Source organism: Pristiophorus japonicus, chromosome 5 (genome assembly GCF_044704955.1).
Source record: "Pristiophorus japonicus isolate sPriJap1 chromosome 5, sPriJap1.hap1, whole genome shotgun sequence".
Taxonomy (NCBI): domain Eukaryota; kingdom Metazoa; phylum Chordata; class Chondrichthyes; family Pristiophoridae; genus Pristiophorus; species Pristiophorus japonicus.
Genome location: NC_091981.1, coordinates 63,441,016 through 63,462,640, shown reverse-complemented (window position 1 = coordinate 63,462,640; position 21,625 = coordinate 63,441,016). Strand labels below are relative to the sequence as shown.

The 21,625-nt window shown below is 46.6% G+C and overlaps 1 long non-coding RNA gene across 1 annotated transcript in view; it reads left to right on the top strand.

The window, feature by feature from the left end:
* LOC139263816 (uncharacterized) overlaps positions 1-21,625 on the top strand; it is a 37,731-nt gene that overhangs the window by 5,006 nt on the left and 11,100 nt on the right. The window contains exon 2 of the long non-coding RNA XR_011593214.1: positions 2,732-2,936. This is a non-coding gene — a long non-coding RNA (uncharacterized lncRNA). The remainder of the gene's footprint in view (positions 1-2,731; positions 2,937-21,625) is intronic.

Genomic DNA, 21,625 nt, shown 5'->3' with positions numbered 1-21,625 from the left:
ATATATTCAAAAGGGAGTTAGATGTGGCCCTTACGGCTGAAGGGATCAAGGGGTATGGAGAGAAGCAGGAATGGGGTACTGAAGTTGCATGATCAGCCATGATCATATTGAATGGTGGTGGAGGCTCGAAGGGCCGAATGACCTTTTCCTGCACCTATTTTCTATGTTTCTATGTTTCCAGAGCTTACGGCCCAGGCAGCTGAAGGCATGGTCACCGATGGTTGGGTAGTTATTATCAGGGATGCTCATAGGGCATAATTTGAGGAGCGCAAACATCTCGTGGGGTTGTGAGGCTGAAAGAGATTACGGAGATAGGGAGGGGAAAGGCCCTGGAAGGTTTTGTAAACAAGGATGAGAATTTTGAAATCTAGGTGTTGCTTAACCGGGAGCCAATGTAGGTCAGCAAGCACAGGGATAATGGGTGATCGGGATTGGTGCAAGTTAGGACATGGGCTGCCAAGTTTTGGATGACCTCAAGTTTATTTAGGGTAGAATATGGGAGGCCAGCCAGGAGTGCGTGGAGTAGTCAAGTCTAGAGATAACAAAGGCATGGATGAGGGTTTCAGCTGCAGATGAGCTGAGGCAGGAGCGGAGGCAGACAATGTTATGGAGATGGAAATAGGCGGTTTTAGTTATGCCGCAGATATGTGGCTGGAAGCTCATTTCAGGGTCAAATATGACGCCTAGGTTGCAAACAATCAGGTTTAGCCTCATTTTCCTTCCTTTTATTTCTCTTCCTTCACCTTCTCATGCACTTCCTCTTCCTCCTCCACCACTTCCTCCTCCTCATCATCTACTTCCTCATGCTCCTCCTCCTCAGCTTCTCATCTGATAGGCTGCTCCTTCATAATGGCCAGATTGTGCAGCATGCAGCATACTACCACAAATCTTTATACTACCTCAGCTGAGTACTTTAGGGCTCCTCCAGAGCAGTCCAGGCAACGAAAGCATTGTTTGCGGATGCCGATGGTGTGCTCTATAATGTTCTTTGTGGCATCATGACTCTCATTGTAGGCCGGCTGTGCTCATATGCATGGATTCCTGATCGTAGTCATGAGCCATGTCATGAGGGGATATCCATTGTCGCCTAATAGCCAGCTTTTGACTTGGCATGGTGGTTCTGATACATGTGGAATAGAGGACTGCCATAGAATGAAAGAATTGTAACTATTGCCAGGATAACGGGCATTCACCTGCATGATGCGCTGTCTGTGGTCACACACCAGCTGCACATTGAGTGGAATCCCTTTTGGATCATGAAAATGGCCGAATTGACACGAGGGGCATTCAAGGCAATGTGCGTGCATTCAATGGCACCCTGCACCATGGGGAAGCCTGCAATCCATGCAAAACCTCATGGTCGCTCCGTCTGCTTGCCTCTGGCAAAAGGGAATAAGATGAAGCTGTCTCTCTGTGTATAGATAGCCTCAGTGTAGTGCATACTGCAAGATATATCCAGCATCAGCCTAAAAGGAGCCAGACACACAAAAAATAAGAACCACTGTGACCTTGACAGTCACAGGTAATGCTGCTCTTGCCCTGCTTTGAAGCGACAGTTGTGGCTGCAGCAATTGACAGATTTCACTGACAGCTTTTTTTGTGAAGCAAAGACATTTCAAACATTGGTCCTTGCAGAAGTGGAGGTAAGAGACTTGCTTCCTGAAAGCCCTCACCAGATATGGCTTTCTGCTGAGAGCCATTCTCCCCCTCCTCCTCCTCTCTACCTTCTAGCAGCTTGTCCTGCTCTACGTGGCCTCTCTTCATTCTCCCAGTCATGTTCAATTCCCAGAGGAAGCCCTACCAGGCTACCAATGTCTGAATGCAACTTCTGTCAACACAAGCTTTTATATGACAAAAAAGTACTGCAGACCAATCAGACCACTCCCTGCAGAGTAATTAAAGTTTAGCCAAGTATAGGAAACCTCCGGAAACATGTACAATTGCACCAGCAGCCAGAAGAAATAATCCAGCACCTAACCTGTAAGATCATCACGATCCCTTTAAATAGGCCTGATGTGGGGTCCTTCATTTCGTTTAACATTGTGTTCAGCTGTGCAAGGTTAAGATAGGACATTGACTGGAGTGTGGAGTTGGAAAATGGCAGCGGTGGTTTCAAATCAGCATTGCTCACTGATTTACATTATGATCTCCCTGCTCTGCATGCTGCCAGTGGTCATCAGTACATGTGTCGAGGAAGCCTCTTTACCAAGATGGTTTCCTGCGCACTTCCTGTCAGAGGTGTGTGGATGCATCTCCGACCCCATTTTCGAGCCTTATTTGGCCGTGTAGCACCTAAAAGAACGAATGTTTCATTGCCCAATTAAGTCTCCAGTGTGTGTAAGAACTCAAAAAATCTACTCCAAAATCATAAAGGGCCTGAAATTGATGAAGGCCTTTGACCACCCAAGTGTTACCCAAAGGACCGCCAATGGCCGCCGAGGTACCTGACGGTTCTTCGGGCAGGATTTTCATCACCGAGTCCCTCAAAGGTCGGCGGGCGGCAAATGAGGGACTTATACCGCCAATCAAAGAGGCTTGCCGCCCAAGTGCCACCGAGGATGAAGTCGGGTCCACAGAGGGTCGCAGACCTAAAAATAAAAATCATTAGCAAAAAATAAAAAAACTATCGGAAGACCTTCATGGGGACCCCATCAAGGTAAGTCGCTGTGGAAAAAAACAAATAAAAAATGTTTACTAACCTTTTTTTCATGATCTTCCTACTTATCGTCAGGGACAGACCAGCCTCCAACCAGCAGTCCACCCCCGTTCTGGTGCCGACTCCCGCCCACATGGCGGGCGGGAGTCTACTTATACTACTCGACCGTCCGCTGATGTCGGCGGGCGCTTCCCGGTGGCTCTCCCCTCCCACCCGCTCCAGGTCACGTTGAAAGTGGCATTGGGTAAATGTTGCAGAGGAATGTCGGCGGCAGTGGTTGGTAAGTTCACCAATTTCGGCCCCAAAGTGTTTTTAACAATGAAAAGGGACAGGATAGTGGCACAGTGTGTTGAAGAATGAAAGTGCTCGCAATTTTATAACATCTTGCACATCCTCAATGAATTGCTTTTTGAATTGCAGTCACAAATGCAGCAAACAATTTGGACAGAGCATGTTCACATAACTAGCAAATAAAGAAAGAAGAAAGGAAGACTTACATTTATATAGTGCTTTTTATGACCATCGGACATCTCAAAGTGCTTTACATTCAATGAAGTACTTTTGGAGTGTAGTCAGTTGTAATGTGGGAAATGAGATGAATGGACTAGTTAATTTGACTTGGTTGTATTGGTTGAGGGAACAATGTTGTCCTGAGAGAACTCTTTGTTCTTCTATGAATAATATCATTGAACTTTTTACATCCACTTGAACAGGCAGATAGAACTTCAGTTTAACATCTCAATTGAAAGGCAGCATTTCTGACAATGCAGCATTTCTCAGTACTGCACAGGGATGTCAGCCTAGATTACATAGTCAAGTATTGGAGTGGGGTGTGAATCTTTAACCTTCTGATGCAAAAGCAAGAGAGTTAGAACATCAACACACAGTGCCACAAAGTACTGCGATATGAGTTTATATTCTAAACTCCCCAAATGGTGAGTTGGGTTTCCAATTTATACCAATGCCACCAAGGGAAGTGACAAATGATGCATAGCTACAAAAAGGGAGAAAGAAATGGTTAACACTTTCTGGCATCTAGTTCAAAAGCAGCAATGACAGTGGCCCAACAGTACCCCTCTAAGTCAAAGATTGGTGTGTGGCAGGCCGAGATCTTACAACATGCTTTGTGACAAGGAAGGTAAGGGACTATAGAGTTAAAATATAGTTCACTTCACTTTATAGGCTTGCCAAAATAAATTTCTGGAATCTAACAGCTTTGAAATGTTGGTATTGCTGATGCCTGTTGTGGCAGAAAACTGGATCGTTGCAGGAGGATGTATCCTTGTTGGCTGCTATTTGCACTGCATCAGGCTCGAATACATAAAATCCTGCATGAGGATATTAATCTCTGTCTGCTGAAATCAGCACAAAAGGGCTACTGTGAACAGAACAAAACTCCATGTGGAAACAACAGGACAGTAATATCCCAGTGTAGATCAAGGAGATCTTCGCAAAGAACATTCCATATGAATTTCTGATTCATTGGCGGTGATCCAAAAGTAATATTATTGGCTCCAAAAGTAATATTATTAGCTAATCATAGTTATTTGCAGGATATGATGACATTAAGTAATTCTTTGATATTTGCCAGAACTTTATTTCTTCCCCACTGCAAGCACTATTTGCTCCTATGTAGCTGCAGCTGAACTCTTGGGGATTTAAATGTGCATAAAGGCTTCCTTCCTCATAGGTGCCTGTGTGCATAATTGCAGTTTTGTCCTTGTGTGCAGCTGTACTATTTACAAGCCCATCTGTAGACTCTGGCCAAAGCCTAGCAATGGTTTCAGCCACTGCCTGGATCTGCTCACCCAATGAACGGTAGTCGTAATAGGTAAAGGACAGTCCTTCAATAACACCATTTAAAAACAAAACAAAATTATACTGGAGTAAATCACTCTTGCAACCAAGGGATGGGTTGCTGTATTGGCATACATAACAGTCCAAGTTCATGCTTCCCAATCGGATGAGATCCTTGCCAGAAATGTGATGGGCCGAGAGTTTCACAAGCTGTTTAAAAGGCCTGATCTGAGGAAGGGAGTGGGCGAGGTAATGTGTGTTGGTTGGCTGCACGACCCCATGTGTGGCAACTCACTGCTGCAAAAACTTTAATGGTCTTGCCAGGACTGGTAAGATAAGGGAGCCAGGAATGCATTGTACTAAGCAAGTCTGCCACTTACAATTACCTCTCCTCACTTTGTTAAAGCATTTTCTATCAATGCCCAGGAAGTATCACAGTCTTTAGTGTTCCTTAACTCACATCCTTACTTGCAAGCCTCATGTGATGTGCTTTCATGCCAACCACTTGCTTTTTACATAGCCATTCAACATTTGAGGCCCTATTTACGGGGTCTGCACTTGTGGGTCAAAATCAGTGGACAGCATAAGCTCCTTGGGTAGGAGCAGGTGTGGGAAATAGATAACAAGAGGGAGAGGTGTATGGCGAAGGGAGGATACATTTTCAAGGGAGGGGAGGGAAGGGATGATGGCAGAATGCAAGGGAGGGGAGGTGGCAGAATGTAAAAGGAAGCTGAAAGAATGCATATAATGCATGTTGGATAGTGTGCAGTATGAACTGGGTCTGGAGGGGGTAGCGTGCCTTTGTGAACTGGCATGATAGGGTTAGATCTGAGATAGTTAATGTTGAAAATATTTAAAAGTTTACTTTGTGCTCGCACACTATAATTTATTGACTATTGTGATGCTTTTTCCTCCTTAAGTGCAATGCACTTAAAACCTTCCTCTATATGAAGAGCACTATAGAAGTACAAAATGTTATTATGTTCTTTATATCCAAACTTTTTGCATTATAAATATTCTATTATTTATGTTTGTTTCAATAATTTTATTAATTTGTAAGTAATAGCATGGTTACAGCACAGATGGAGGCTATTTGCCCCGTCGAGCCCATGCCAAAGTCAGCCTCTCGACCATTATTATTTCTCATTCAGCTATATTGCCTGCATACATGTAGACCCTCTGTGTTATGCTCAATGAATATTACCTTCTGATGGTGTAAATTGTGACTTGTAACAACAACTATGTATAATATATGTATAAAACCATTCCAGAGGGAACGGTAGCAGAGTGGTGATGCTATTGGACTAGTAATCCTCGAGGCTTGGACTAATGATCCAGAAACATGAGTTCAGATCTCACCATGGCAGCTGGAGAATTTAAATTTGGTTAATTAAATAAATCTGGAATAAAAAGCAAGTATCAGTAATAGTGACCATGAAACTATCAGTTGTTGTAAAAACCCATCTGGTTCACTAATGTCCTTAAGGGAAGTAAATCTGCCATCCTAACCTGGTCTGGCCTATATGTGACTCCAGACAAAGAGCAATGTGGTTGACTCTTAACTGCCCTCTAATATGACCTAGGAAGCCACTCAGTTGTAACAATCTGCTACAGAAAAAAATAAGCACCACAAGGACTGCAATGGTTCAAGAAGGCAGCTCACCACCTCCTTCTTAAGGGATGGGCAATAAATGCTGGCCTTGCCAGCGATGCTCACATCCCAGGAACAAATTTTTAAAAAGTTACTTCTGACTTCTAATGCTCAATCAATTATATACTTTGAAATTCTGGAAAATGTACCTAAATGTTTTCTGGGCAGAATAACCCCAGGAAATAAATTTTGCATCATCATAGCTCACTGCTCCCTTCAAAAATGTCTAAACTCATTTAAAAAAAATGTGTTCTTTTGACTTCTTTAGCATTTCCCCTTGTGGAACTGTGAATATAGCTGCATCTTAAGTTATGGCGTGTTTATGTCCCACTTCTCGCCAATGTAATTATTTTGTACATCATACATGAGGGCCTAGAAATTCATTTGCCCTGAAAATGGATGCGGGGATCATGATGCGCTAGCAACCTGCACTCATTCGGAGGACTGCAGGCAGCACATGAACTTTGTGCTGCCTGCTGATTAGCATGATTGAGGCATGCAGCCCAGCGCTGAATGCGCTGCTGAACAGTTAAACGTTCAGCAGGGGTGCCAAGTTTGTGCGAGGCTAGCACCAATAAAGCTAGCCTGCACTACTTAAAGCCAGCCTGCACCTCTTAAAGGGGAGGTGCATTCTGCCTGCAGCAGATCAATGAACTGGCTGAGGAAGACAGTCCCAAAAATCAATTCATGATGGCGCAACAGGCATGCGCCAAGCTTCTCCATTGCAGCACTGGATGTCTTGGTGCACAAGGTCAATAGAAGGAGTGAGGTCCTCTTTCCACAGGGGGCCAGAAGGTCCTCCAGGGAACAGACCAAAATGCAATGGAGTAGATAGCCACTGTGGTGAATTCCTGAAGTGTAGCCCCGAGGACCTGAACGCAGTGCAGGAAAAAGTTGAATGACCTCATACGAGTGATCAAGGTCAGTGAATTAATCTTCAAATGGCATATCCCATCATCTGCCCCAATAGCCTCACACACTGCTCAATGCACCACATCCCCATCACACACCGATCAATAATCTCTACCAAACACGATTCATGCCTCACATTCATAGCTTCAAATCACTTTCACATACTTACCATTGCTGAAAGCCACACACCCACATCTCACAGTTTGAACAATTATTCAACCACGACAATATCCAAACACATTGCACCAGACTCACTGACACACTTTCACATGCAGGAAAAGTTGGAAACAGGCTGGCTTGCATCACCTCTCCCTTGGAGGAGACGGTGCTGGCCATTCATAGAATCATAGAAAAATTACGACACGGAAGGAGGCCATTCGGCCCATCATTTCCATGCCAGCATTCTTGGCAGGGGCATGACGGTATCCTCATATGTTATCCTTCTCACATTGCACTTCCCCCTCATCCCACAATCTCTTCTGATTTAATCTGCATATGGTGTGAATAGGAATCTCTTGCTTTCCCCCATCCCCTCACCACAACCCTATCCTTTTTCCTTTCTCATTTCAGATACTCAAGAAATCTAAATTGCCCAGCCAGTGGTTCAAGAAGAAGAAGAAATACCATCGCTCAATCTGACAGTCGCAGCCACCAGCCCAGATACTGGTACTGCACAGAGTTTCGAGAGTAGCTTAGAGGCGGGATCTGCACATGGTGAATCACCGACCTGAGTGGGCTGCAGCCAGGGTGGGGGAAAGGCTAGCATAGGTGCCAGCTTCCCGGAAAGTGAGGTCGCACACAAGTCCTGCTGCACAGGACTCAGTTGAGGACTTTGATGTGGTGGCCTACAGAAGGCAGCTGATGGGTATGCACAATAAAATTCTTGTTGAATTGATAGGCCTGCCAGAAAGCCTGAATGCAACATCAAGGAGCATGAAGGAGTCCAGCACCAACCTTGTACAGGGATTTGTGCAGAGCTTGGAGCCCATCCTTTCCAGCATGGAAGGGATGATAGATCAATTGGCGCACTTGTGGACTTAACCATCATAGGCAGACCCTCGGAATCGAAGAGGACTTGCTTCACTCCCAAAGTGAATTCTTTGATGACTGAACTTAACCATCATGCAGCGTCTGATGGTTGATGTCGTAGGTTCTATTGCAGCAAAAGCACAAGCCACCCTATGTCTGAGTGCTGCAGTGGAAGTTCAGACTGAAGTCATGCAAGCTCAGACTGCTGCCATGCAGCCTCAGCTTGCTGCCTTGCAAGCTCAGATGGCTGCCATCATGGCTAGGTGTACCAATGTGGAAAGGGGCTTGCAGGGTGTCACAGTATTCCAGCAATTTGTCCTCCAACAGAACGCTAGGAATGCTGAGGTGCTGCCCCGCAGGAGAGGCAGCGGCTCCGTGGAGGATGAACTTGCTGACCTCTCTCAGGATGACAGCAGTTGTCCTCCCACCACTTCTACTTCACCAGTGCCCTTGCTGCTGCCTGCCAGTCAACCAGTCTAGACTGCTGCTGCCCATGCCAAGGTGGTGCAATCTGCAACCGGGCATTCTAGGACTAGAAGTGTTTGAAGTTGTCCTGCAAAGTCATCTGCAGTCTCCCCCCTGAAAGTCAGAATCCTTCCACCAGCCATGCTGTAGCCACTGGGGTAGCATTTCATAGGAGCACTAGGACAGGCAAAGGCACACGCAAGACAGGCACTAAGGGAATGCACAGGGTGATTAATTGATTTTGTGATTTAATATTGGATGGATTGATGTATAAAGTTTGATTGGAATGTTTCTTTTGTGGTGGCTTTTATTTCAGTATTGTGGCCAAGGGGATGCTGTGATTGTCAGTAACAGAGGGAAGGGAAGGTATTGAACTATCGGTGAATGGGAAATTTGAGTTGGGTCCACACATACAGCTGTCAGATGAGTCGATCATGGACAGCCTGGGTAGAAAGGAGCTGTCTGGGTTGCCATCTCCCTTCTGCTTCCTCCTCTTCCACTTCCTCCTCTTCCGCTTCTCCTCCTCCTCCTCTTCCTCTTCCTCCTCCTGCTCCTCAGCTGGTCGCTGTATGCCTGGTGGCAAGGGCTGTACCCTCATAATAGCGAGGTTGTGGAGCATGCAGCAGACCACGATGAATTTTGAGACATGTTCTGGTGAGCATTACAGGGCTTCTTCAGAGTGGTCCAGGCAGCAGAAGCGTTGTTTGAGGGTGCCAATTTTCTGCTCCATTAGATTCTGTGGGCATCATGGCTCTCATTGTATGCATGATGCCCACATTTGGTTGGTTTGTGGAGCGGAGTCACGTGCCAGGTGGTCAGCGAATAGCCCTTGCTGTCCAATAACCACCCTCTGGTTTGTCTTGGTGGCTCAAAGACTGATGGGACAGCAGACTGGCACAGATTGAAAGCATCATGACTGCGAACACATTACTGGGCATTCACCATCATGATGTGCTGAATATGGTCGCACACCTACTTCACATTCAACGAGTGGTAACCTTTGCGGTTGCGGTACATGTCAACATTTAGATGCGGCACCCGTAAAGCCACATGGCGGTCTGCACCATCGGTAGCCCACTAGCCTGGCAAAGCCACGTGCAGGCTCTGCCTGCTTCTGTCTGATCAGAGAGAAGACAATGAATTCTCTTCTTCTGGCATAAAGAGTATCTGTCAGCTGCAGCAGTGGACAGCGAATTATGAGATGTTACAAATGTCGCCTGCTCCACAGCCTGGAAAGTTCCTTGCACAAAGAAATTCAGGGCCACGGTCACCTTCACAGCCACTGGCAGCGCTGTCCTTGCTCTGGAGAGAGGCTACAGGTCTGGTTGCAAGAGGTGGCAGAGTTCCGTGAGAGTCTCCTTCGTCAAGCGCAGACACCGCACACACTGCTCCTGGCTTAGGCTGAAGTAAGGGAATTACTCTCGGGAGACCCTAGGTGCGCAATACCTCCTGCTGAAAGCCCTCCTCCTCCTTGCTCTGTGAACAGCTTGTCCTCTTCTTTGCTGCCTCTGCTACATCTTCCTGTCATGCTGTAGGCCAATGGGGATGACAACTAGAGCACCCATAACTGGGAGTAAATGGCCTGATCAGAACCCTTGAAGTCAGAAGTGCAATAGAGCTTCCCTAGTGGACTACTGATCCACCTAATGGACTACTGTGGTAATGCAACTACTGATGTAAATAATAAAGGATCCTGTGACAAAGTCATGAGATTTTTAGAGGTTCTTTGTTTTGGTAACAGCTAAAAATCCATGGTAAATCACAAAAACACTTGGCTAAACTGTTGACCTTGCCAGTGTCCAGATGGCCGTGCCTATGGGAATAATAGGGCACTTGGGTGAGTTCCATCCAGAGACTTTCGGGGCATATGTGGAGTGGCTAGAAATGTTTTTCACCGTGAATAGTATCATCAAAGTCCCTGCTGATGAAAACCATAACTGGTTGCTTTTAGAAAGGAAATGGACTATTTTCTTGACTGAAGCAGGCCCTGAGGTGTATGAAACGTTGAAAAATTTGCTTGTTCCCGGCAAGCCAAAGGACACGCCACTGACGGAGATTCTAACACCACTACAGTCCTGAGCCCCTGGAAATTGCTGAAAGTTATCGTTTTGGAATATGAGATCAATTAATTGATGAGGGTATCAGTGAGTACATTGTAGTTCTGAAAAAGCTATCCATTCACTGTCATTTCGGAAATTTTAACGATCAAGCATTGCATGAATGTTTTGTTTATGGAATGAAAAATTAAGCGATTAAAAGAAAGTTGTTTACAACTCCTAACTTGACTTTTGATTTAGCTTGTCAGACAATGATGTTGGTGGATATGGTCGACCAATACCCCTGAGAATTTCGCACTATTTCTAGTAGTCAGACAACCGAGGTAAATCGCCTGCAGGTTAAAAGTAAAATGCAGTTGGGCCCCAAGGCCTCAGAAACTGGCCAAGGTAACAATACATTGAAGTCGTGCTATCGGTGCCTGGGATAACAGATTGTTCAAAGCTGTCCATATGTGAACGATGTGTTTATTCTGCTAGAAAACTGGGTATCTTGCAAAGGCGTACCAGCTGAAGAGTAAAGAAAAAACAAAAAGGGCCACATTTCAGCAAAATTCTAAAGGGGCAAAGTGTGTTAAAAAGACAAGCCTAAAGGCTCTGTGCCTCAATGCGAGGAGTATTCGGAATAAGGTGGACGAATTAACTGCACAGATAGCAGCTAATGGATATGATGTAATTGGCATCACAGAGACATGGCTCCAGGGTGACCAAGGCTGGGAACTCAACATCCAGGGGTATTCAACATTTAGGAAGGATAGACTGAAAGGAATAGGAGGCGGGGTGGTGTTGCTGGTTAAAGAGGAAATTAATGCAACAGTAAGGAAGGACATTGGCTTGGATGATATGGAATCGGTATGGGTGGAGCTACGGAATACCAAAGAGCAAAAAACGCTGGTGAGAGTTGTGTACAGGCCACCAAACAGTAGTAGTGAGGTTGGGGACAGCATCAAACAAGAAATAAGGAATGTGTGCAATAAAGATACAGCAGTTATCATGGGCGACTTTAATTTACATATAGATTGGGCTAACCAAACTGGTAGCAATGCGGTGGAGGAGGATTTCCTGGAGTGTATTAGGGATGGTTTTCTTGACCAATCTGTCGAGGAACCAACTAGAGAGCTGGCCATCCTAGACTGGGTGATGTGTAATGAGAAGGGACTAATTAGCAATCTGGTTGTGCGAGGCCCCTTGGGGAAGAGTGACCATTATATGGTAGAATTCTTTATTAAGATGGAGAGTGACACAGTTAATTCAGAAACTAGGGTCCTGAACTTAAGGAAAGCTAACTTCGACGGCATGAGGCGTGAATTGGCTAGAATAGACTGACAAATGATACTTAAAGGGTTGACGGTGAATAGGCAATGGCAAACATTTATAGATCATATGGATGAACTTCAACAGTTGTACATCCCTGTCTGGAGTAAAAATAAAACAGGGAAGGTGGCTCAACCGTGGCTAACAAGGGAAATTAAGGATAGTGTTAGATCCCCAAGGAAGAGGCATATAAATTGGCCAGAAAAAGCAGCAAACCAGAGGACTGGGAGAAATTTAGAATTCAGCAGAGGAGGTCAAAGGGTTTAATTAGGAGGGGAAAAATAGAGTACGAAAGGAAGCTTGCAGGGAATATAAAAACTGACTGCAAAAGCTTCTATAGATATGTGAAGAGAAAAAGATTAGTGAAGACAAACATAGATCCCTTGCAGTCAGACTCAGGTGAATTTATAATGGAACAAAGAAATGGCAGATCAATTGAACAAATACTTTGGTTCTGTCTTCATGAAGGAAGACACAAATAACCTTCCGGATGTACTAGGGGACCGAGGGTCTAGTGAGAAGGAGGAACTGAAGGATATCGTTATTAGGCAGGAAATTGTGTTGGGGAAATTGATGGGATTGAAGGCCGATAAATCCCCGGGGCCTGATTGTCTGCATCCCAGAGTACTTAAGGAAGTGGCCCTAGAAATAGTGGATGCATTGGTGATCATTTTCCAACAGTCTATCGACTCTGGATCAGTTCCTATGGATTGGAGGGTAGCTAATGTAACACCACTTTTTAAAAAAGGAGGGAGAGAAAACGGGTAATTATAGACCGGTTAGCCTGACATCAGTAGTGGGGAAAATGTTGGAATCAATTATTAAGGATGAAATAGCAACGCATTTGGAAAGCAGTGACATGATCAGTTCAAGTGGAGAGTGGAGAGCACCAGTTCCAACTGTCGCAGGATAGAGAGTGGAGAGCATGAGTTCAAACTGTCACAGGACAGAGAGTGGAGAGCACCAGTTCCAACTGTCGCAGGACAGAGAGTGGAGAGCACCAGTTCAAACTATCGCAGGACAGAGAGTGGAGAGCATCAGTTCAAACTGTCACAAGACGGGAGAGTGGAGAGCACCAGTTCAAACTGTCACAGGAGCATCCAGTCGTGCCCCAGTAACTGCCCCCAGAGGAAGTGGAGTGTTGGAAATTGCACTCCGCTTCCATTGAGGGATGGTAAGGCCAATTCTGCAGCGGGAGCAGGACTTCCATGCTGGGGGCTAAAATTCCCTGCCCCAGAACGTTACTGCCCCCAAGATGGGAGCCTGTGGGAGGCAGAGGGAAGTTGAGGGGAGACGGGGGCGGGGGATGGAGGGGAGAGTGGTGTTGGTGGGGGGCGGAAAAACCCAGGGCGGGGGACAGGAGGGGTCACATTGCAGCGGAGGTCTGGGAGGGCGAAGTGTGTTGGAGGGGCGAGCCTGGGGGGCTCTGTGCCTCGGTGCGGGGAGTGTTCAGAGTGGGATGGATGGATTGACTGCGCAGATGACGGTTGGTGGATGTGGTGTGGTTGGCGTCACGGGGGCGTGGCTCCGGGGTGGCCGGGGCTGGGGGCTCGACATCCGGGGATGTTCGACATTTGGGAAGGATTCTGATGGGACGGGGTGGGTTGGGTGCGGGGGGAGTGTTCCCGTTGTTGGGTAGGTCCGGAGCCGGTGGGATGTGGGGTGGGCTGTTTGGGGCTGGGATTGGGAGAGACTTCTTCACTCGGGGAGTTGTTGGCCTGTGGGGTTCCCTGCCGCGGAGAGTTGTTGATGCCAGTTCATTGGATGTGCTCAGGAGGGAGTTGGATGTGGTCCTTGCGGCTGGGGGGGGTCGGGGGGGGGCGGTGTGGAGGGGGCATGGGGGGGGGGGGAGGTGCTGGGGTGGGTGATCAGCCATGATCTTGTTGAATGGCGGTGCAGGCTCGAAGGGCCTAATGGCCTACTCCTGCACCTACTTTCTATGTTTCTATGTCAGTCAGCATGGATTTATGAAAGGGAAATCATGCTTCACAAATCTTCTGGAATTTTTTGAGGATGTAACTAGTAGAGTGGACAAGGGAGAACCAGTGGATATGGTGTATTTGGAATTTCAAAAGGCTTTTGACAAGGTCCCACACAAGAAATTGGTGTGCACAATCAAAGCACATGGTATTGGAGGTAATATGCTGATGTGGATAGAGAACTGGTTGGCAGACAGGAAGCAGAGAGTCGAGATAAACGAGTCCTTTTCAGAATGGCAGGCAGTGACTAGTGGAGTGCCGCAGGGCTCAGTGCTGGGACCCCAGTTCTTTACAATATACATCAATGATTTAGATGAAGGAATTGAGTGTAATATCTCCAAGTTTGCAGATGACACTAAACTGGGTGGTGGTATGAGCTGTGAGGAGGCTGCTAAGAGGCTGCAGGGTGATTTGGACAGGTTAGGTGAGTGGGCAAATGCATGGCAGATGCAGTATAATGTGGATAAATGTGAGGTTATCCACTTTGGTGGCAAAAACACGAAGGCAGAATATTATCTGAATGGCAGCAGATTAGGAAAAGGGGAGGTGCAAGGAGACCTGGGTGTCATGGTTCATCAGTCATTGAAAGTTGACATGTAGTTACAGCAGGCGGTGAAGAAGGCAAATGGCATGTTGGCCTTCATAGCTAGGGGATTTGAGTATAGGAGCAGGGAGGTCTTACTGCAATTGTACAGGGCCTTGGTGAGGCCTCACCTGGAATATTGTGTTCAGTTTTGGTCTCCTAATCTGAGGAAGGATGTTCTTGCTATTGAGGGAGTGCAGCAAAGGTTCACCAGACTGATTCCAGGGATGGCTGGACTGACATATGAGGAGAGATTGGATCAACTGGGCCTTTATACACTGGAGTTTAGAAGGATGAGAGGGGATCTCATAGAAATGTATAAGATTCTGACGGGATGGGACAGGTTAGATGCGGGAAGAATGTTCCCAATGTTGGGGAAGTCCAGAACCAGGGGACACAGTCTTAGGATAAGGGGTAGGCCATTTACGACTGAGATGAGGAGAAACTTCTTCACTTAGAGAGTTGTTAACCTGTGGAATTTCCTGCCGCAGAGAGTTGTTGATGCCAGTTCATTGGATATATTCAAAAGGGAGTTAGATATGGCCCTTACGGTTAAAGGGATCAAGGGGTATGGAGAGAAAGCAGGAAAGGGGTACTGAGGTGAATGATCAGCCATGATCTTATTGAATGGTGGTGCAGGCTCGAAGGGCCGAATGGCCTACTCCTGCACCTAATTTCTATGTTTCTATGTTAAACCGATGTTCAATGTTAGAAGTAGAACTCGGCAGATGCTACATTGAAGAGAAACAACAGGACAAGGAGGTTTTGGAGATGCACTTCATCAAGAGCATGAGGGTGTCTAGCAGCGATTCGTGAAGTATCGTCATCCAAGTCGACTTTGCAGGAACCAGGATACCCATGGAAATAGACACTGGTAGTACCGAAATCGCTATATCTCGACAAGTTGCCTGATTTTCCACTGGAGAAATCAAAGATAGAGCTGCAAGGCTACTCAGAAGAACAAATTGCTGTGGTAGGACATATCACCGTACTGGTGAAATACAAGGATCAGTTTCAGAGCTTGCTTCTCATAACAGTGGCAGGAGACAAGCCTGCTTTGATAGGTAGAAATTGGTTGGGATCACTGAAGTTGAATTGGAATGAGATTTTTCGTGTGGCAATGAAATTTGCATCAAAAGATGACGTCATCAAGCAGTATCCGAAGGTGTTCCGTGAAACAGGCAGTCCAATCCAAGACGTCAGAGTGCAGAAGGATGCTGGACCAGTTTACTGCAAGCCACGTCCCGTACCATACGCACTCGAGGAGAAAGTTGAGCAAGAACTCAAAAGACTAAAAACTGATAACATTATCTCCAAGAAGTGTTCTATTTTTCATACATTGATGCGCTGAAGAGATTGGTAGAGCAACCAAACGTGACCCAATTACGTCAAAATTGTATCATATCATCATAGGCAACCCCTCAGAGTCGAGGATGACTTGCTTCCACACTAAAAATGAGTCCTCAGGTGACTCAAGAGTCCAATGAGGGATCTACAGTCTCTGTCGCAAGTGGGGCAGGTGATTGGAGGATCAGGTGGTTGGGGGGCCTGAGTTGCCACGCGCTCCTTCCGCTGTTGATGCTTGGCTTCGGCTTGCTCTCGCCGAAGATACTCGAGGTGTTCAGCGCCTTCCCGGCTGCTTTTCCTCCACCTTGGGCAGTCTTGGGCCAGGGATTACCAGGTGTCGGTGGGGATGTTATTTTTCAAGGAGGCTTTGAGGGTGTCCTTGAATCGTTTCCTCTGCCCACCTGGAGCTCGCTTGCCGTGTCGGAGCTCCGAGTAGAGCGCTTGTTTTGGGAGTCTCATGTCAGGCATGTGGATGATGTGGTCCATTCAGCGGAGCTGATTGAGCATGGTCAATACTTTGATGCTGGGGATGTTAGCTTGAGTGAGAACACTGACCTTTGTGTGCCTATCCTGCCAATGGATTTGCAGGTTCTTGCAGAGGCAACATTGGTGGTACTTCTCCAGTGTTTTGAGGTGCCTGCTGTACATAGCCCATGTCTCTGAGCCATATAGGAAGGCGGGTATCACCACTGCTCTGTAGACCATGAGCTTGGTGCTGAGTTTGAGATCCTGGTCTTCAAACACTCTCTTCCTCAGACGATTGAAGGCTGCACTGGCACACTGAATGTGGTGTTGGACCTCGTCGTCGATGTCATCCCTTGTTGACTGTAGACTGAGGTATGGAAAATGGTCCACATTGTCCAAGGCCTTGTCGTGGATTTTGATAACCGGAGGCAGTGCTGTGTGGCGGGGGCAGGTTGGTAGAGGACCTTTGCCTTACGGAAGTTTAGTGTGAGGCCTATGCTCTCGTATGCCTCAGTGAAGGTATTGACGATGGCTTGGAGTTTGGCTTCCGAATGTGTGCAGATGCGCCTGCATACTGTAATTCGATGATGGAGGATGGAATGACCTTGGATCTGGCCTGGAGGCGGCAGAGGTTGAACAGATTCCCGTTTGTCCTGTAATTTAGCTACACTGCAACGGGGAGCTTGTTGAGAGTAAGATGGAGCATTGCAGCAAGGAAGATCGAGAAGAGCATTGGTGTGATGACACAGCCTTGCTTGAACCTGGTCCGAATGTGGAATGGGTCTGTGGTGGATCCGTTTGTCAGGATCACGGCTTGCATGTTATCATGGAGCAGGTGGAGGATGGTGACAAACTTTTGAGGGCAGCTGAATCCGAGGAGGACGATCCATAATCTCTCATGATTGACAGTGTCGAAGGCTTTTGTGAGGTCAAAGAAGGCCATGTACAAGGGTTGGTGCAGGTCCCTGCCTTTCTCTTATATCTGCCGCGCGGTGAATATCATGTCCATTGTGCCCCTTAGTGGGCGGAATCTGAATTGCGACACAGGGAGGAGTTCTTCAGCCACGGGGACAAAGCAATTGAGGAGGATTCTTGTGATGACTTTCTCAGTGGTCGACAGCAGGGAGATTCCTCTGTAGTTACAGCAGTCGGACTTGTCACCTTTTTTGAAGATGGTCACGATTGCAGCGACTCTTAGATCTCTTGGCATGATCTCCTTCTTTCAGATAAGAGAGATGAGGTCTTGAATCCGCACCAGTTGTGCTTCTCTGCCATGTTTTATTGCTTCGGTGGGGATTCCATCTGCTCCTGATGCCTTGTTGTTCTTCAGTTGTTGGATGGCCTTTTCAATCTCGTGCCGGACTGGGGTTATGCAGAGCTGGTGGCGGGTGGCATGCTGTGGGATGGAGTCGAGGACACTCACGTTGAAGACAGAGTATCAGTTAAGGAGATCTTTGAAGTGCTCCTTCCAGTGGGCACTGACTGCCTCTCTGTCCTTGATGAGCACCTCTCCGTTCTTGGCCAGCAGTGGGGTAGGGCCTTGGGTGCTTGGGTCGGAGGTCACCTCCACTGCATTAAAGAATCCTCGCACGTCGTGGTTGTCGGCTAGCTGCTGGATTTCTTGTGTTTTCTCCACCCACCATCTGTCCTTTAGGTTGCGGGTTTTCTGTTGGACCTCGGCCTTCAGGCGTCTGTAGAACTGCTTTCTTGCCCTCGGGTTGTGTTGCTGCTTCCAGTCCAAGAATGCCTTGTGTTTGCGGACCAAGACCTTGCTCTGTTAAGCCCGTGTGCTAGCTGGTGAGCAACGGCCACCCCACATTAAAAGAATTCACACACAGACATCTTCTACACTTTAAGATGAAGCTCAGGACCTGGAACGTCAGGACCCTCATGGACAACCCCAACAGCAACAGACCCGAATGCCGCACCGCTATCGTTTCCCGGGAACTCAGGTGCTTTGATGTAGACATCGCCGACCTAAGCGAGACCCGGCGGGCAGGGGAAGGCCAGCTCAAAGAACAAAGTGGTGGCTATATCTTCTGGAACGGCAAACCAGAAGCAGAATGCCACCTCCATGGGGTAGGCTTCGCCATAAAAAATGAGCTTGTGGGCTGTCTCAGAGACTCCCCCTGCGGGATAAACGAATGCCTAATGATTCTTCGATCACCTTAGCCCTGAACCAATGCGCTGTGGTCTTCAGCGCCTACGTCCCAACATCGGAAGCTACAGATGAGACCAAAAATGAATTCTACTTCAGCCTCGAACAATCCCTGTCCTGAGTCCCAATGAACGATGAGCTGATCCTTCTTGGTGACTTCAACGCCAGAGTTGGAAAGGACACTAATCTCTGGGGTGGTATGATCGGCAGAGAGGAGGTAAGGAAAACCAACTCCAATGGCACCCTCCTCCTGATGAAATGCTTAGAACATGGCCTCGTCATAGCCAATACCCTGTTCTGACAGAATATAAAGCCTCATGGCAACACCCTCACTCCAAGCAGTGGCATCTGCTAGACTACGTCATCATCCGAATGAGGGACCACAAAGACGTGCGCATCACCCCTGCCATGACAGGAACTGATAACTGCTGTACAGACCACTGCCTAATTCGCTCTGTCATCATCATCAACATTGCCCCGAAACAGCGACGGCAACAGAAACAATGCCGCAGGAAAATCAATGCCGGGGCACTCAAGGATGCTGCTAAGAAAGCCCTATTTAGCCAGCACCTTGCTACCAACCTGATGATCCCAGTGACCCAGAGATGCAGCTTGTCCACAATGCCTGGTCTGCCCTCAAGGCTTCCATAATTAGCACCTGCAAAGAGACACTCGGTCACTCGACCAGGAAACACCAAGAATAGTTCGACGAGAACAACTAGGAGATCCAGGAGCTAATATGCTTACATAGCTGGCCAAACCAGGTATCAGAGAAAGATATTCATCCATACTCCATTTGTAGGAATGAATTGTCAGTGGCTAAAGATTGTATCATGTGCGGTGCATGAGTAGTTATCCTAAATAAGTTCAGGTCTAAATTGTTAGGATATCTTCATGACCAGCACCTGGGAATGTGCTTGACCAAGAGTTTTGCACGCAGTTATTTATGGTGGCCAGGTTTAGATAAAGATATAGGACCCAAGTTTGCCTACAGAAACGGCAGCAATTTCTTACCTCTGTATTTTCCCTGTTGGTTCCAGGCCTGTGGCCTGTGGCGCAGCGCATCGGAATGCATGGTGGGCGGAGCTACAGCCCTGCGCCGAAAAGAGTGCCGGCAGCTGCGCATGTGCGCAGTGGAGTCTGCGCACTCGCGCAGTAGCTCCTGGCCCCCTCCCAGCGCATTCTGTCTCCGGACGACCCTATCCCTGGCCGAAGGGACGATGCGATGTTTGCACCCCTTATCCCGGGCCGAGTGGCCTGCCGCACAGGCTGGCCGCTGTCTTCCTGCGCTCCCTGAACAGTTCCCATGGCAACACGGCAGTATGGAGCATGTACACAGGGAGACTTAGGCCACTTTGTTTGCAGTGCTAAGGAAATAATGTTGGCAGTCTATATAATATACTCCAGTACATATACTTAATTACTTTGAGCATGCATATGTGACATATTTACCAAGCACTCTTTTCAAGAGGCAGGACCCTTTGTTCTTGGATTAGCAACCCTGCCAGAACTTACCCCTTTGATGTATATGTATCTCAAATAGCATCAGCATTTTACACGATGACTAAGTATGCTGCAGTAGGTGAGGTAGGAACTTTAAATTTTTTATTTGTTGATTTATTGATTGATTTTTATTTTTTTACTTTTTATTTATTGCTTTATTTATTGATTGATTGATTTATTTATCATTTATTATTGATGATGGTTTTTTATTTTTAAAAGTGAAGTGTTTAATGCTTTGGAAAATCTTCTTACTTCCCTCTAACTTCCCTCCCCCACCGCGCCCCCCCCCCCCCACTTCCCATCTCTGCCTACCTGCGCCTGATTTCTAAAGTGTCCGCAAGGTTTTTCAGAACGTACAAAAGTGGACACTTACTCTGGCCTAAGTTAATTTGGAGCAACTATTTGCTGGCCAAACTCACTTAAATGGCCAAAGCAGGCGTAAGTGGCTGGGAACGCCCCCTTTTGAAAAAAAAACGAAACTAAAAAAAACCTAACTAACTCACTTACACTGGCGCAAATTAAATGGCCAGAATTGCAACTAAAAAGATACTCCAGAAAAATCAAGTTGCTCAAAAAAAAACGGAGCAACACCTGGGGAAATTTGGGCCCATAGAGTATATCGTTAGTCAGTGTACAACATGTCAATCGGCGAGCAAGAAACTGCCATCAGTACCATTACAGCCATGGAAATGGCCTCCCAGGGTGTGGCAAAGATGACATGTAGATTTTGTTGAGCTAGAAGGACAACAATTGTTCATTGTGATTGATAGTCATTCAAAGTAGGTGGAGTTATTTCCAATGTGGAAAATAATAACAAGTAAAACACTAGACAAGTTGCGAAGATTGTTTTTTTCATATTGTCTCCCAGAAGAGATTTTGTTTGATAATGGGCTTCAATTATATTCAGAAGAATTTGCACAGTGCACGAGCAGAAACAGAGTGAAATATACCAAAGTTTCACCATACCATCCTGCTTGAAATGTTGCAGCAGAGCGCACAGTACTGTAAGGGGGTGGTCTCTATGAGGGGGTCAGGTTCCCTTCTGACCAACTTGAGCGGTTCGAATCGCTCCCACTCCCTTGGGTTCTAGACTCTGGATTTATTTGGGGGGTGTGACAAAAGTGCAAAGGACACTGGTTTGATGCAAAAGAACTTTGATTTTATTACAGTCAAGAAATTACAAACTTATAATTACTCTAATAAGAAAGTACAATTTCAAAACTTATTCAAACTTATGAAAGAACAATACCCTACACACTCAGAGGGGGTTACAATAGCTTATAATGACTCTAACAGAGAACAATATATCACATATTCAAAGGGGGTTACAGTAAAATTATACCTCTCACGTCCCAATACCTAATTCTAGCTAGGTTGGACTCCAGGGCAGGCAGGGACTATGCTTATCAATCCTTTTGACAGTTAACGGTAGATCATGGTTTCGGGGTTCGCTGGATGCAGTAGGGTCTGCTTGCTTTATCCTGAACGTCAGAGAGGACTTGAGGACTTCTTGCTGCGCAATCCTCAGTTGGGTTGAGTCCGCTGATGCGGTTAGGCGCGTTTTGGATCTATGGGGTAAGTACCCGTTTTCTTTGGTTAGAAATAGGTTTCTACAGACTTTTAGGTAATGTTTTACCCGTTGGTAGGTCAGGATGAGATTGTAGTGTGGAAACTTTTCGATTCTTCGTTTTTTTCCCCGTTGGAGTTTTGTT